This window comes from Eriocheir sinensis, unplaced genomic scaffold (genome assembly GCF_024679095.1).
Source record: "Eriocheir sinensis breed Jianghai 21 unplaced genomic scaffold, ASM2467909v1 Scaffold301, whole genome shotgun sequence".
NCBI classification, from domain to species: Eukaryota; Metazoa; Arthropoda; class Malacostraca; order Decapoda; family Varunidae; genus Eriocheir; species Eriocheir sinensis.
In genome coordinates, this window is record NW_026111612.1 from 362,501 (window position 1) to 371,480 (window position 8,980).

Genomic DNA, 8,980 nt, shown 5'->3' on the forward strand with positions numbered 1-8,980 from the left:
CTCCCTGTAGCAAAAGGAGAAAGTCGGACTGGCCACTCAAAGAAACGAACATAGGTAGTGACGTAGTACTATGACATATCAGAAGCTCCGCCCTCTCTGTCCCTCCCTCCACTTCTTTCCCTGCTCCCCCCTCTCTCTCTCTCTCTCTCTCTCTCTCTCTCTCTCTCTCTCTCTCTCTCTCTCTCTCTCTCTCTCTCTCTCTCTCTCTCTCTCTCTCTCTCTCTCTCTCTCTCTCTCTCTCTCTCTCTCTCTCTCTCTCCATGGAAAATTTATAAGTATTTTTGAAAGTGCAATTAAGGCATGAATGATGTGGTAATGGGACTATTCTTTTTTTCTTATTAAGATGACACATACCTGAACATCGTGACATGTGCTAGAAGGATGGGAGTAAAGGTTAACCACCATAATAGATGGTAGAACGATTGTTCGGTTGTATTCCTTTATTTTTTTTTCCGGTATTTCTTCGTCATATGACTTGGACCCTCGACATCAGTCGTGTACTTCTATCAAGAAACTCAACAAGTATGGTCTTCAAGGTTCAGCATTGTCGGCATGGCTGTAAGAATGCGTTTGTCACGCGACTTTTCAACTTTTTTTAACAAAGAGAAAGCCACCAATCGCATGAAGATTGCTTTGAATAGGTAAGTGGTTATGCTTATTTGATGTGTAACCTATAATAAATAAGACTTTGTGCTGCCCCGTCATTAGAATTACAGCCTTACTCAAGCCGAAACCAGTATTTTTACTCACCCAAGAGGTATGGGAAAGTGCAGTTCGTCGATCACGAGCCTTCGAGGACAATTATTGTTTAGCAGACAATATTCATGAAAGTGTCGATCCTGTCATTATTAACCTTGACAGTGACAGTGATGATGAGGGAGATTTATACTTTAGTTGTGATGAAAATTAAAAGTTACAAATATTTTGTTCGTATCATTAGTCAACCAATCGTGTTTCGGTTTCAATTTATTATATGTAATCCTATAATAATAAACGTACAACACCACATAACCGCCAAACCACTACGCTACCAACAATCACGGCGTTTACCACTAACACGTTATCCACTCACTTTTACTCAATAAAGGGTGTCTGTCAGTATAAAAGGGAAAAAAAATATACAAGGCCACTACCAAATACTTCATGTCTTGATAGTTATGAAGCCTGCGTCAGTGGCCACATTTTGAGAGAGAGAGAGAGAGAGAGAGAGAGAGAGAGAGAGAGAGAGAGAGAGAGAGAGAGAGAGAGAGAGAGAGAGAGAGAGAGAGAGAGAGAGAGAGAGAGAGAGAGAGAGAGAGAGAGAGAGAGAGAGAGAGAGAGAGAGAGAGAGAGAGGGAGAGGGGGGGGGGGACGAAGTGGAGGGAGGGAAGAGGGAGAGAGTGGGCGGAGCTTCTGATATGTCATAGTACTACGTCACTACCTGTGTTCGTTTCTTTGAGTGGCCAGTCCGACTTTCCCCTTTTGCTACAGGGAGAAGTGCCTTTATTATCTATTTTTGGTGATTCACGATACCCATAAAAATTAGGGCAGTGTGCGAAATACACTGTAACAAAATCTTGTGCTGATACGAGTGTTGGTTACAAAGTTATTCCCAAAAAACGAAAACTCACAGCCTTTGAAATCCACGGTAGTTGAGCGATTCCTCCGGCACACACTGCTCTCCAGACCGGTCTGCCGGCAGCCAGTGTTTCCAGCTCCTGAAGTTGAATGTTGCATCTTTTAAGCAAGTCCTTGGAGAGATCCTTATACCTGTTTTTTGCTTCCTGCCGTTCTTCTGCCCACTGTGAGGTGTCCATAAAGAATCTGTCTGGGAAGCCGATATTTAGGCATTCTTATAGTGTGACCCAGCCAGCGGAGTTGTCGCTGCGCTACGATGATTTATATGCTGGATGACTGGATGCGGTGATACACACACACACACACACACACACACACACACACACACACACACACACAAACACACACATGCGGTGGCTGAGTCGACAGCGTGACGGCGCCGCGTTCAGGACGACGCGAGTTCAATCCCCGCCCGGTGCCACCAAGCTGGGATTTTTCAGCCGCCGCCGAGTGGCTTAAAACTACCCACATGCTGTCCAGAAGACCACCTATCAACCCGGACTTTAGATTCTAGGAATAAAGATGAGCTCCGGGAGGGCAGCATGAGCCAATGCAAGATGACGCCACTATAAACACTGGTCTACGCCACAACGGGTTGGGCCATACCATCAAGCCCCTCGAAAAAAAAACAAGTCTACCGGCGCCACAGGCGAAGATTTAAACACACACACACACACACACACACACACACACACACACACACACACACACACACACACACACACACACACACACACACTCATTCACCGCTATAACCGCTTCTACTGTCACGCTTGTAATGCCATAACCGTATTTCACTGTTTGGAGGGAGCTGATCCCCCCCCCACCCCCTCTCCCCACATCGCCTGCCCCCTCCTCCCATACATTAGATTCCTTCCAGCCTGTTAGAAAAGGTGGAAAGGCTGTAGCAGTAGATGTTAGTTACAGTGGGGTCGTGACGAGAAACAGGTTTCAGGTGTTAGGAGACCAAGTTGAGAATGATCCTAGCAACGTTCTTGTCGGGACAGCTTAGTTAGACAGCAGGACCGTGAGTTTTGTAGAAAGGGAGCGAGGCGTCGCCATGTTTTTTTTCCCAGGAACCAGAATTGAGGACGTAGCTGAGAAGGTTGACGACTTAGTCGCTACTACCTCAGAGGAGACAATGTTTGTCTACGTGGTAGGAACAAACAATGTAGCGAAAGGTAGATCAGAGGAAATTGTAGACAAATATAGGAAATTTGTCGGAAAACTAAAAGAAAGCAGGAGACGTTCTGTAGTGTGTGGTTTGCTCCCCCGCCATGATGTTAACTTCTTCACTCTCAGTAGAATGCTGGGGATAAACGAACGTGTCAGGGATTTGAATAAGGGAGTCATGTTTGTGGACGTATTGGATCATTTTATTCATGACAGAAGCCTGTTTGCAAACGATGGCCTTCATCTAAATTCTGTGGGCAAGGCGAGGCTAGGCAGAGTTTTAGATGAGGAAATTTCGAAAGAGCTAAGACAGGTGCAGCAACGTGGTGAGGTGGCTTCCGGCTTAGCCGAGAGGAAACCACACCCTGATAGTGAGGTCAGGCCGCAGGTGTACAGTACTGCGCAGGATGTCAGGTCACCAGACCCACCGGTGAGAGGTACTGAGGTAGCAGTGAGATCAACAGCCACGCAGGTGGTTGGTGAGGTAGGGGTAATTGAGGATAGTCAGGTCTGACGCGCTATTCCAGTGAAACGACAGTTGATAGATGGCGCACACTCGACGAATAAATTAAACATCTTTTATGTAAATGCCCGTAGCATCATTCAGAAGCGTAGCCACTTGATAATACATGCAAATACTGAAAAACCCGACTTCATTTTGATCACGGTAACATGGCAGAATATGAGGAATAAACATCACTTAGGTGAAGTTGCTATAAATGGTTACAATGCGTTTGCTAAGTGTCGTTTACAAAAAAAAGGAGGAGGTGTAATAGTATATGCGAAAAATAATTTAGAAGTCATTCAGATAAACATAGCCGAAACAGAGGCTTATGATTCATTGTATGTACAAGCAACGATCAATAATGAAAAGTATGTTCTGGGCGTAATTTACCGACCTCCTAAATCAAATGAAGTTATTGATGGAAATCTCTACGCAGAGATTAATAGAGTTATCAGAAATAAAAATGCAATAATATGCGGTGACTTTAATAACCCCTCCGTTAACTGGAATGCACTTTCTGGCGACAGAGAAGGCGAGAGATTAATTAACTTTGCACAAAATTAATTTCTTTATCAAATTGTTACCATGCCGACACGCGGAAATAATATTCTTGATTTAATCTTCGCGACCGATAGTCATCTCGTAACTGCTTGTGAGGTAGGCGAGCCATTTGCAAGCAGCGACCACAGCATAATAAGATGTGCTTTGAATATTGAAACAAAAGCACGAGCGAACTCACCCTTAATACCTAATTATAGTAAAACAAATTTTATGGACCTAAAAAGAGAACTGGCTTCAGTAAATTGGAATAATTTGCTCAACAACGTCAGCGTTCAAGAAATGTATAATCGTTTTACTGCACAAATCACAGCGAGTGTAAATAAATTCATTCCACTCAAGCCACGAAGGACTGATAATCAAAAACCGTTGTGGATGAATAATTACCTACAAAAAATCATCGTCGAAAAAAGAAAACTTTATAAGAAATATAAACTCTTACATAATTCATTGGATCATACTAATTACATCAATGTCAAGAGAGAGTGCGAAAGGAAAATCAGAAAACAGAAACGCGAATATGAGATGAAAATATCACTTGATGCCAAGAAAAATACAAGGTTATTTTTCAGTTACATAAGAAACAAAAAAACTGTTAAAAATAATATCGGCCCACTACTATTAAGTGGCAATACGATTAGTGATGATAAAGGCATGGCGTCGGTCCTAAATTCAACCTTTAGTAGCGTATTTACAAAAGAGAACATGACATCGATTCCAACCCCGAAGAAAATTTTTCAAGGCCCTGAAGAACATAAGCTTGCATTGACCGACATTGATATCAGCGAAGTGCGTGCGTACCTGCAGAAAATAGATCCAAATAAATCTCCGGGCCCCGACAATTCATCTCCTCGCGTGTTGAGAGAATGTAGTCATCAGGTAGAATTACCCATAACATTAATATTCAACAAGTCATTAGCACAGGCCAGTGTGCCTCTCGAGTGGAAAAAGGCCGATATTACCCCGATCTTTAAAAAAGGAGACAAAAAACAAGCCAGTAATTATCGTCCTATCAGCCTTACGTCTGTCCTAGTTAAACTATTCGAAAAAATAATCAGGGATAAAATGATAACTTTCCTTGAAACAAATGAATTGATAACTGATAGTCAGCATGGATTTCGTAGTAATCGGTCTTGCCTTACCAACCTATTAACCTTTTTCAACGATGTTTATACATGTTGGGACGCCCGAAGCCCATATGGCGTAATTTACCTAGATTTTCAGAAAGCGTTTGATAAAGTTCCTCACGTTAGGCTTATTTCAAAATTGCGTTCCCACGGTATTAACGACCATCTATGTGCGTGGATTCATGACTGGCTCACCGACAGAGAACAACGTGTAGTTCTTAATGGTGAAGCATCGGATTGGCAACCCGTCACCAGTGGCGTTCCCCAAGGTTCGGTCCTAGGGCCAACACTATTCATAATTTACGTGGACAACTTAGAAACTGATATCCTATCAAAAGTTCCCAAATTCGCCGACGACACCAAATTAGGAGGTACGGTAATGAACAGTCAAAGTTGCGAGAACATTCAATCAGACTTAATAAGACTTGCCGACAGGAGCGAAAAATGGCAAATGAGTTTTAACGTAGATTAATGTAAAGTAATGCACATAGGTGAAAAAAAATCCTAACTTTAAATATCAGATTCAAGGACATGAGCTCAGCGAAGTAAAACAAGAAAAAGATCTTGGTGTCATTATCAGTAACACTCTTAAAATGAGTGATCAATGTTCTGCAGCGAGTAAAAAAGTCAATATGATGTTGGGATTAATCTCAAGAAACTTTGATTATAAATCACCCGAACTTATGATGAGATTATATTTAGCATTTGTAAGACCACACCTAGAATACGCCGTTCAGTTCTGGTCACCGAACTATATCAAAGATCAATTTTTGCTAGAAAAGATACAGCGACGAGCAACCAAACAAATTCCAGCGCTCAGAAACTTGCCATATGACGAGCGTTTAAAGCGTTTAGATATGTTTTCCCTAAAAAAGCGAGGGATAGGAGGGGACTTAATTGAAGTGTTCAAAATCCTTAATGGATTCGACAACATTAACCCAGATAGTCTATTTCAGAGAGACACCAACACAAGAACACGCAGCAACGGTATGAAGTTAAAGGGAAATCGATGTAACACATTTGTATACAGAAGTTTTTTCAATAACAGAGTCGTCGATCACTGGAATAGACTCCCACCGTCAGCAGTTAGCCCGCAGAGTATCAATAGCTTTAAGTCTTCTTTGGATAAGTACTTCAGGGATATAAGATTATACTGACCCTTTTTCGCATGTTTTCAGACAGATTGCAGCAAGACCTCAACCTATATTCATATAATTCTCCCCCACAACCTAGATTGCAAGTAGCGAAAGTCAACAATAGAGTAAAGCAACAGTTAATGTCCGCATGACAGGTGGAGTGAGGTGTGGGTGCAGTAAGGTGACAGGTTACTGGTGCGTGCCTAGTACCGCCGGTAAAATGAGGATCAAGCCTCCACCTGTGCCCCTGAAACTACACCTCACCCATCGTGATTATTACGGGGGATTCTGGGGCTGCCCTGTGTAGGCCACTCGTCCTCTTCCAGTCCCCCTGTATTTCCATGTTCTTATATTCTTATGCAATGAAGTCATTTTCCCCCACAGCTTAGGTTACCAGTAATGTAAGTTAAGGGTAGTAATTTCCTCTTATTTCTCTCTTTACTGTGAAATTTCCATGTCCCTTTCTTCCTTAAAGGTACATGGTGTTCTCTTCTAACTATTTCCTGCCGGCACGTTGCCGGAGGGAGAGGTGGGTGGGAAGGAGCCTTCATCTATTCTGTCCTGTCCTACCACACGTAGATTACTAGTAGTAGCGGTAGTAAACAGACACCCTCGCCATAGACAGATAGGTCTTCTGGTGTCTGTTCTTCCTATGTATTCCTATGTATTCCCATCCCCCACCACACCTTCCCCTCTTACCCCTTCCCTCTCCCCCTCTTCCCTTACAAAACCCTTCCCCTTACCACACACCTCCCTATTCTCTTGTCCCCTCTTTCCTGCCCATTCCTCCTTACCACAACTCCCTCTCTCTTATTCTCCTCCATGATCCCTTTTCTCTCACACCTTTCTCTCTAATCTCTCCCTTCATCAACTCCCATCATTGCCCTAACCTCATGCCATTCCCTTATTTTCAACCCCTCCATCCCAACCCGCCTCCCCTTCCCGTCTCCCCATCACAACAAATCACAGTCGCCTGATGTTCATGTACTCCCTCTCCTATATCTGGCACCACAATAGCCCCTTCACCCCCATTCCCTTCCTCCCTCCCTTTGTCCCTTCCCTAACCCTTCTTCGTCTCCCTTTATTCATAGTCAATCTCCCTTCCCCTCCCCTCCATCCTCCCTTCGTCTTGTGCTCTCTCTTATTTGCTCTTTGCCTTTTATATATATATTTTTTTCTCATTCCCTCTTAGTCTCCTCTTTTCTAATACATTTCACCCTCCATGCTCTTCTCTTCCATTTCTCCTTGTCTTCTTTGCTCTCCAACACTCCCCAGTTTTCAGAAGTCTGTTTGAAGGGAGGCAAAGACTGTCACGTAAAGGTGGCACATGTCATCCTCATACACTTTACAAACTGCAACTGTCTTATTATTTTCCTACTTTTTCCCTTCTCTTTTTCGGGTGGTGGCTGGGACGGTCACTCCACACACAGACATTCACTAATCTATGTTTTCTTTTTATTCTCCTTCTTTCAGGGTGTAGGAAGGGGGCAGGTACTCGGTGATATAAGAGCAAAGAAAGAAGAAATGAGGGAAAGGAAAAGAATACAAAAGAAAGCTGAGTAGAGGAAATGAGGAAATTAATCTGGAAGAGCTGGAGGAAAAGATGACTTAATCGATCACACATACAGTTTCCAAGACTCCTCCTTTCGGGCAGTGAAAGGGGGAGGGGGTGGGGGGGGGGGTGCTACACATACAAAGAGTCACATACATGATTTTTTTTTTCTAAGGAAATGAATGGTGGAAGAGATGGACGAAGAGAAAACAGAAACGGACGCACATACACATTTTAATCTTTCTTTCGGTCAGTGAGAGGGCGAGGAGGCGGGTACTCCTTATGCAAAAGATCACATATGTATGTTTTTTCTTTCCCAAAGCCTTGATCCGCAGAAAGGCAACAGTAATGGCGGCACAAACGTCGACTTCCAGCACTTGGCGTCTGGCTCGGGCCGCGGCCTGCACTGAATGCAAAATATCATCCTCTTGCCTAGCCATTCATGCAGGGAGATGGTGGTGGGGGTTGAGGGAAAAGGAAGGGGGAGGGAGGAAGAAGGGGAAGGGAAGAAGGGGGAGGGAGAAGGAAGGGGAAGGGGGGAGGAAGGGGGAGGAAGAGAAAGCGGAAGAGGGTGAGGCATAAAGTGTTGAAGACGAAGAGGAAGAGAGAGCAAAGAGGTGGAGTAAGAGAGTGATGCGGAAGTAGAAAGAGTAAAAGATGCGGAAAGAGATGAGAGGGAGAGGAGAAGGAGGAAGAGGAAGGGCAGAGGGAAGGGGAGAGGTGGAAAGGGTGAGGCAGGAAGTGTTGAAGATGTGGAGGAAGAGAAAGCAAAAGGAGAAGCAAGGGAGTGATGCGAAAGAAGAAAGAGTAAGAGATGCTGACGGAGAGTAAGAGGAGGAAGAGGATGGAGTGTGCGAGTAATGAGAGAGAGGGGAAGGAGGGGAGGAATGGAGGAGAGGTGTTGAGATGGGGAGGAGGAGGGAGCAGGAGCGAGGAAGGGGAGAGATGGAGATAGAAAGAGTGGATGATGGGGAGGGAGAAAGTAAGGGGATGGAGTGTGAGGGAGAGGAAGACGGGGAGGGAAAGGATACATATCTAAGATCTGGTAGAAGGTTAGCTCTGCCCATGCAGCGTACTGACAGGTACAGAAAGTCATTTGTACCTAAAAGCATTCTTCTCTTTAACCACCTATCATCACAATAACTTTTAGGTGTAAGTAGTCATAATAACTGTATATGATAGTTTGTGAAAAAGGTAGAAATAACTTATTACTGCATGTATACGATTTTTATATGAATAGCCCAAGTAATGTATTTAATAATGTTTTTAATGTTTTTAAATGCTTTTTTTGCTTCATGGATTTTATTTATTT